This window comes from Capricornis sumatraensis, chromosome 3 (assembly GCF_032405125.1).
Source record: "Capricornis sumatraensis isolate serow.1 chromosome 3, serow.2, whole genome shotgun sequence".
NCBI lineage: Eukaryota > Metazoa > Chordata > Mammalia > Artiodactyla > Bovidae > Capricornis > Capricornis sumatraensis.
In genome coordinates, this window is record NC_091071.1 from 63,227,121 (window position 1) to 63,236,391 (window position 9,271).

A 9,271-nucleotide genomic window follows, 5' to 3' on the forward strand; every position below is an offset into this window, starting at 1 on the left:
AGACTCTCGAGAGTCCCTTTGACTGCAAGGAGATCCAACCAGTCCATTCTGAAGGAGATCAGCCCTGGGTGTTCTTTGGAAGGAATGATGCTAAAGCTGAAACCCCAGTATTTTGGCCACCCCATGCGAAGAGTTGACTCATTGGAAAAGACTCTAATGCTGGGAGGGATTGGGGGCAGGAGGAGAAGGGGACGACAGAGGATGAGATGGCTGGATGACATCACTGACTTGATGGACGTGAGTCTGAGTGAACTCTGGGAGTTGGTGATGGATAGGGAGGCCTGGCATGCTGCGATTCATGGGGTTGCAAAGATCGGACACGACTGAGAGACTGAACTGAATTGAAAACTGTTCACCTTTACTGCCAATCATCTAACTCCAGTCTTATTGTTGAGAAGATTGAGTTGAAGAATTGGGGCCCATTGCATAACAAAAAGCAATGGAAATATTAATACAAACAGCAGAGCCCTAACCAGAAAACAACTCCATCTTTGTGTTGCTAAGTTGCTTCAGTCATGTCCTACTCTTTGCAACGCTATGGACTATAGCCCACCAGGCTCCCCAGTCCATGGGATTCTCCAGTCAAGAATACTGGAGTGGGTTACCATTTCCTACTCCAGGGGATCTTCAGGTCCCAGGGATCAAACCCACGTCTTTTTTGTCTCTTGCATTGGCAGGCAGGTTCTTTACTATTAGAGCCACCTGGGATGTACTTGATATCCACAAGCAACCATGCGTGGCTTGAGGGCAAAAAGAATGCAACTGTGAAGCTAGGAGAAATGTGAAAGCTAAAGTGAAAGTGTTAGTCGCTCAGTCCTGTCAGACTCTTTGCTACCCTTTGGCTCCCCTGTCCATACAGTTCTCCAGGCATGAATACTGGAGTGGGTTGCCATTCTCTTCTCCAGGGGATCTTCCTGAACCAGGGTTCCAACAGGGATCTCCTGCATTGTAGAAAGATTCTTTATCCTCTGAGTCATCAGTTCAGTTCAGTTTAGTCGCTCAGTCATGTCCGACTCTTTGCGACCCCATGAATCGCAGCATGCCAGGCCTCCCTATCCATCACCAACTCCCGGAGTTCACTCAAACTCACTTCCATTGAGTCGGTAATGGCATCCAGCCATCTCATCCTCTGTCGTCCCCTTCTCCTCCTGCCCCAGTCCCTCCCAGCATCAGAGTCTTTTCCAGTGAGTCAACTCTTTGCACGAGGTGGCCACAGTACTGGAGTTTCAGCTTCAACATCAGTCCTTCCAGTGAACACTCAGGACTGACCTCCTTTAGGATGGACTGGTTGGATCTCCTTGCAGGACTCTCAAGAGTCTTCTCCAACACCACAGTTCAAAAGCATCAATTCTTTGGTGCACCACTTTTTTCACAGTCCAACTCTTGCGTGCATACATGACCAATAGAAAAACCATAGCCTTGACTAGACAGACCTCTGTTGGCAAAGTAATGTCTCTGCTTTTCAATATGCTCTCTAGGTTGGTCATAACTTTCCTTTCAAGGAGTAAGCGTCTTTTAATTTCATGGCTGCAGTCACCATCTGCAGTGATTTTGGAGCCCAGAAAAATAAAGTGTGACACTGTTTCCACTGTTTCCCCATCTATTTCCCATGAACTGATGGGACCAGATGCCATGATCTTCGTTTTCGGAATGTTGAGCTTTAAGCCAACTTTTTCACTCTCCTCTTTCATTCTCATCAAGAGACTTTTTAGTTCCTCTCCACTTTCTGCCATAAGAGTGGTGTCATCTGCATATCTAGGTTATTGATATTTCTCCCGGCAATCTTGATTCCAGCTTGTGCTTCTTCCAGCCCAGCGTTTCTCACGATGTACTCTGCATGCAGCTGCTACTGCTTAGTCACTTCAGTCGTGTCCGACTCTGTGTGGCCCCATAGAGGGCAGCCCACCAGGCTCCCCCGTCCCTGGGATTCTCCAGGCAAGAACAGTGGAGTGGGTTGCCATTTCCTTCTCCAATGCATGAAAGTGAAAAGGAAAAGTGAAGTCACTCAGTTGTGTCCGACCCTTAGCAACCCCATGGACTGCAGCCTTCCAGGCTCCTCTGTCCATGGGATTTTCCAGGCAAGAGTACTGGAGTGGAGTTCCATTGCTTAGAAGTTAAATTAGCAGGGTGACAATATACAGCCTTGACGTACTCTTTTTTCTATTTGGAACCAGTCTGTTGTTCCATGTTCAGTTGTAACTGTTGCTTCCTGACCTGCATACAAATTTCTCAAGAGGCAGTTCAGGTGGTCTGGTGTTCCCACCTCTTTCATAATTTTCCACAGTTTCTTGTGATCCACACAGTCAAAGGCTTTGGCATAGTTAGTAAAGCAGAAATAGATGTTTTTCTGGAAATTTCTTGGTTTTTCAATGATCCAGCGCATGTTGGCGATTTGATCTCTTGTTCCTCTGCCTTTTCTAAACCCAGCTTGAACATCTGGAAGTTCATGGTTCACATATTGCTGAAGCCTGGCTTGGAGAATTTTGAGCATTACTTTACTAGCGTGTGAGATGAGTGCAATTGTGCAGTAGTTTGAGCATTGTTTGACATTGCCTTTCCTTGGGATTGGAATGAAAACTGACCATTTCCAGGGAAGCCCTACAGTTCAGGTAAAGTGGGAAATCTGTCGACTTCTAAAGCTTGTTGTTAATGGAACTTGAAGACCTGGGTTGCTATGAATGACAACAGATAAATACTGTTTATTGTGTACCATCCATAATCCAGGCTCTGCGTAAAGATCTGGACATACAATGGAGAAAAGGAAAGACATGATGCTGGCTCTCAGAGAGATTTTCTTTTCTATTGTGGAAGTCTTGTAAGAAAATACATAGTGCAAACTAATACCAGATTGTGTTAAATGGTTTTGCCACTGAATTATATGAGCTTGGGCAAATTACTTCAAGTTTTCAACTTCAGTTTCCTCAACTGTAAAGCAGAAATAATATACCCTACTAAATAGCATAGTTGTTGAGCTTAATTAGGGCTTCCCAAGTGGTGCTAGTGGTAAAGAAACTGCCTGCCTAATGCAGAAGACAAGAGATGCTGGTTTGATCCTTGGGTTGGGAGGATACCCTGGAGGAGGGCATGGCAACCCACTTCAGTATTATTGCCTGGAGAATCCCATGTACAGAGGAGCTTGGTGGGCTATAGTCCATAGGGTCAGAAAGAGTGAGACATGACTAAAGCAATTTAGCACATAAGCAAGCTTAATTAATTCATCCATTCTATTAGCTCAGGAATGTTTTTGACGGTCTGCTATGTGTTGGGCACTGTGCTATAATTGAGTGATACGTGTTAAATGATTCTCTCCTTACTTTATGAAATTAATAGATTGGGCTTTTCGAGATAGGATTATTTGAGATAAGATATATTGGGCTAATAGCCTAGTGATCAAATGAGATATGTGTACAATGTACGATAGAAATTTAATTTCTTATTCCATTTGTCTATGGTGTACACTCCTCCATTCTTAATATTGTATAGTTGTATGATGGCAACTGAGTTAGGGATTCTGGGTTCTCACTCAGGCTTTAGCACAAAATTGGTACAATTTTTCCTTGCATTACTTCCCACGTCTGCAAAATGAGGGATCTGTTTACACTGGAGCTTAACAAGTTAAGGAAAAATCTTAACTTTCCACTTCTCTTTGTCTTGCCCAGACCAGTCAAAGTGAATGAAAACAATGTCGTAATAAAATAATTTTATTGATGTAAAGAAAAGTGCAGTATAATAGCAATACTATTTGAACACTAGTGCCATCTAGTGGAAAATGTATAGTTTTTTTAAACAGCATTTTCTGGGAAATCTCTCTTCTTTGTAAAACGAGATTACTGATTTGTATCCTGAGAATTTTCGAGTAGTTAATTTTATTTTAGAAGGAATGAAAGATTGGAGAGAACAAAGCCAGAGTCAGAAATATTGGGTGATGCTGAGAAAGCAAAATTTCTTTACCGTTTAATCATGTGAAATAATAGCACATATTCAAGGAAAATAAGAAATTTACTTATATTATAAATTATAGTGAATAATTTTTTCTTTGACTTGTCTATTTTAAACAGATTTATTGCTATATAATTCAAATATATGATTCACCCATTTAAAGAATTCAGTTAATTGCTTTTTAGTATTCACAGAGTTGTGCAACCATCTCCACAGTTGTAGAACATTTTCATCACTTAATAATGACAGATTTTTTTTATGTTTCAAATCATATAAAGTCACATTTGACCATGAATCACATGGAAGTAAAACAGTTGAAAATTCTGAGATTTGAAAGAATGATTACTAATTTGTCTTATATTAGAGAAAAGATATGCTAGGCCATTGCAGATCAAGTGAAATAAAACATGTAGCCTACAATGCACAATTATTAGAATGATAGACACTGAATTTCACATGAAATTCAGATTTGCCTTGAAATTTTTAATAAGTTCTTACTAATCTGTTTTAAAAGTGATGATATTGTAACTTATTTTTGAAATGCAAGGATAAAACAATAAATTATTGTCATTGCTTTCCAAAATTTCTCTAAACTATGATCTAATTACAGTAAGGCTTATTGGTTATTGATATTAGTCTTTGTGTGCTAAGTCGCTTTAGTCATGTCCGACTCTTTTCACCCATGGACTGTGGTAATGACCACACATATATGAGCAGGCTCCTCTGTTCCTGGGATTATTCAGGTAAGAATACTGGAGTGGGTTGGCATGCTCTTCTCCATGGGATCTTCCTGACCCAGGGATTGAACCTGGGTCTTCTGCATTGCAGGCAGATTCTTTACTGTCTGAACCACCAGGGATGTATAATTATAATTATACATTATATCTAATTAAGTAAAAATGCTTTGCCTTATTTGCAAATTTTTACTGGATTTTAAAATATTTTCCCTGATACTGGTGATCAATTAGTAACTTTCAGATTGTTCTGCATGAATATGGTCCAGAGTCTCCATTTTCCCATCGGTAAGTCTACAGGCTACTGATAACATATGCAAGTGCCTAACCTGGCATTGGTATGCACTCAAGAAATGGTAGTCTCCTTTTATTTCCTGACTTTGGTCGTCTTTGAGTTTGAGAATAATATTTAAAACCAGATTTTTTTTCTCTTTTTGATTCAATTTGATGACATACATCTTTTAAATATGTGGCTCACAGGACAGAACACATAGGTACCACTTAGTTTCATTCAACCATCTGTTAATTGTGGCTATTTAAAATTAATTAAAGTTAACTCTAAAATAATAAAAAATTCAGTTAGTCACATGAGTCACACTCAAAGTGCTCAGAGTTACTTGCGGCTAGTAGATGGGGTCCACGCTGAATTTTCCATCATAGTAGAAAGTTCTATTGGACAGCACTCCAGAGAATATGGGTAAATCTTGCACTTACCTAACACAAAATTTAATAAGCTAATTATTTTAATATTTTTATTTCTCTGTTATAGCCTGTACCACTCACATCTCACTGAGCTAATCGTGTAACCACAGGTGAACTACTTTCCCTCTCACGTTTTCCTAAACACAGCTTTGGCTTTCTCACCTGTCTGCCTTCAGTGCCCTCGTCTTCTTAAAGCTTTCTCAGTCCTCTCCCTTATATCTCCCTCCCTCGCTCCTCCAGGACTCATTCTGTTTCTATTTATACTCTAGTCTGCTGTTCTTTTGGCGATTAAACAGGCAGCTTGCAACTTTGCTGTCCGTTCTTATTTTTTGCACTTTTATGTAGCTCATTTATAATGACTTAACTTTTAATGTACCTTAATCTTGCCCCAGCTGGATTATACCTCATAGAAAATTGGAACCTCAGTGTTTTTCCTTCCAAGTTGCTTGGCACAGCGTCTTGCCCCCAGTAAGCACTTGCCTTATTCTTTTCTTGACATGATTTGACTCCCACAGTCAAACACTAATGAATCATTCATAAAATGTTGAGTTCCTACCTCAAGCAAGAACTGGTATATACTGTGAATATACATAGATAACTCGTAAGTTAGGTAAAAGTTAAAGAAATAAACATTTTGGCACATTTAGACTCAATCAGTAACACCCCTGCAGCGCCAGGTTTTTTTGCTCCTGCGAGAGTTGCGTTCCTGTGGGATTGGAGGACCAATCAGCAGTGCCGACGGAGCCCTGCCTTCCATTGGCTGGCGTCGTCCCGGAAGCACATGCTGGGCTGGGCCCGCAGTACAGTCTTCGAGGCGCTGCTGCGGTATCGCCAGCGTTGATCTCAGGACAGACTGTGGCTCAGCAGCTGCACGTTGACGCTATAGGTTCTGCAGGGAGGCGGAGGACGGAGCCGCTGGCCCTGAGGTAAGTAGGACTAACTAGGAGGGAGTGACCTGCGACCTCATGTGATCTGAGCACCATTATGGACCACGATACAGTTTAGGCCTGGGTTCACTCAGAGAGGAGTATCCCAACCGTCCGGGTAGTAAGAAGCTCTTCCTTAGCCCTAGCCAGGTGGGGCCTGAGTAGTCCTAAGTACAACAGAAGACTGTTTCTACCAGGGGCCTCACTGCAGCCTTTCTGATTTCTGGATGGGACTGATTTTGAGTCGAACCTTCAGCCTATGTTTAGCAGAAGTCAGCCTCCAAAAGGAGGTGGTGGCATGCTGAGATTCAATTCAGTCGCTCAGTGTCTGACTATTTGCGACCCCGTGGACTGTAGCACGTCAAGCCTTCCTGTCCATCACCAACTCCGAGAGCTTACTCAAACTCACGTCCATCGAGTGCGTGATGCCATCCAACTGTCTCATCCTTTGTCCTCCCCTTCTCCCGCCTTCAATCTTTCCCAGCATCAGGGTGTTTTCCAAGGAGTCAGTTCTTCGCATCAGGTGGCCAAAGTATCGGACTTTCACCTTTAGCATCAGTCCTTCCAATTAATATTCAGGACTGATTTCCTTTAGGATGGACGGGTTGGATCTCTATTGCAGTCCAAGGGACTCTCAAGAGTCTTCTCCAACACCGCAGTTCAAAAGCTTATCTGAGGTTACTGATATTTCTCCCGGCAATCTTGATTCCAGCTTGTGCTTCATCCAACCCAGCATTTTGCATAATGTACTCTGCATATAAGTTAAATAAGCAGGGTGGTAATATACCACCTTGACTACTCCTTTCCTGATTTGGAACCAGTCTGTTGTTCCATGTCCACTTCTAACTGTTGCTTCTTGAGATTCATACAGATTTCTCAGGAGGCAGGTCAGGTGGTCTGGTATTCCCATCTCTTTCAGAATTTTCCAGTTTGATGTGATCCACACAGTCAAAGGCTTTGGCATAGTCAATAAAGCAGCAGTAGATGTTTTCCTGGAACTCTCTTCCTTTTTCGATGATCCAGTGGATGCTGGCAGTTTGATCTCTGGTTCCTCTGCCTTTTCTAAACCCAGCTTGAACATCTGGAAGTTCACGGTTCACATATTGCTGAAGCCTGGCTTGGAGAATTTTGAGCATTACTTTGCTAGCATGTGAGATGAGTGCAATTGTGTGATACTTTGAACTTTCTTTGGCAATTAGGAGTTTGGAAAGCTGGATTCTTGTTCCAATTCACAGGTTCAAGTATAGCAGATTAGAAAGGAGAAAGGCTATAGAAACACCTATGCATGTGGTTCATAGACATGAAGCGATTTACCCAGGGTCACATCTTTGTGATACACTCCACTCCAGTGTTTTTTCCCACTCCAACATGCATAATCCCACTTAATTTTTTAAAGTCAGTGTAGTATTCATCCTTAAAATATTCTAGTGAGCTTCTCTTTCCTCTTTCATCACTTCGGTTATATGGACTTCTTAGACTTTAATGGTATCTTAATTGTTCTTACTACATTCCTCTTTTTATGGGCAAAAATTAGAAATGTCAGTGGTATGTACCAGTATTAAAAAGTTTTTCATTTACTCCTCATTAAGTATTTTCACTCAGTTTAGCAGCTGCAGTCTGTCAGACATTATGTTCAATACAGGGTTGCCTCAATCACTCTTAGAAGGGAATCATTGAAATTAAAAATCTAGGATTATAGATGTAATTCTCTCATCTTTCACCCTCTCTCTCTACTTTTCATCAGCTTATGACTTGAAACGAGCTCTATGTGCTTCATTTTTCTCATCCATAAAAAATGGAGATATTAATAGTATCTATCTCACATGGCTGGCGTGGAGATTAAATACATAAATAATGTGTACAGGCTTACACATTAGAATATGCCTGGCATTAAGTAAGCATTTGTAATTGCTTGCTACTCTTATCTTGGTCTATTTAGCTTTAGAATTCATTTTTGGATGAGTGATCATTCTCATACCAGATGTCATATCTTTGTCTATTTCAGTGAGATATTTCTTCTTAATTACTAAGTACTAGTAGAGTGCCAAATGATTATAAGACAAAATGACTTCCCTTGAGATCCTTCCTGGTTTTCCTGTGTCCTCCCTTGCTGCCATTGCTGAATCTACTGGTTTTAATGCACTTTGAAGAGGGGTCTTAGATACTTGCACAGCAGTGATTAAAGACAGCAGCAGTGTTTTGTGTTAAATACTGATAGTTTGAACAGTGACAGTATATATTTTCTTAGTGACTTGCATGTAAAATCTGTGTGAATAAGCAATATATTTTGTTTTATCCTTTTTTAAAACTCTAGTTTCCTGAATTACTGGTAAAATTTAATTGGTATAAAAATCAATCTGATCTTTCTGCTTTATATAAAAATTGGAAAGAAAGTTTCCTTTAGTACTGAGATGACATTTGGATTTTCTTAGATTCTTTTTTTTTTTAATTTATTTTTAATTGGTGGATAATTGATTTACAGTGTTGAGTTGATTTCTGCCATACAACAGCATGAACCAGCCATAAGTATACATATGTCCCCTCCCTAGCGTTTTTATATTACATAAGCTTTACTGGTATAGTGAATACATTTTACTAAAGGCCTTATGTTTGTTTTTGTGACTCAGGTTTTCCTCTCTATGTCCTCTATTCAAAGGTTAAGTGAATTCTGTACCTATACAGAAAGTTGATAGAACTCACCTAATTAGAAATTGAATGCAGTATTCTGATTGAAGTTTGGAATTTTAAAGTAATCTTCTCTTGGATAAAATGTTTTATTATTTACCTTTGTATTAGACCTAAAGCACTGATTAACAGTTGAATTGTTTTGGATACTGCCCAGAGAAAACTTCTGTCTTCCGTTTAAGTGGATTATTGACACTGATTTGGGTTTCTACATAGATTAAAAAAAAAATAGTCGTCGTATTTTTAGTAGTGCTGGTAGTGGTAAAGAATCTGCCTGCCAATGCA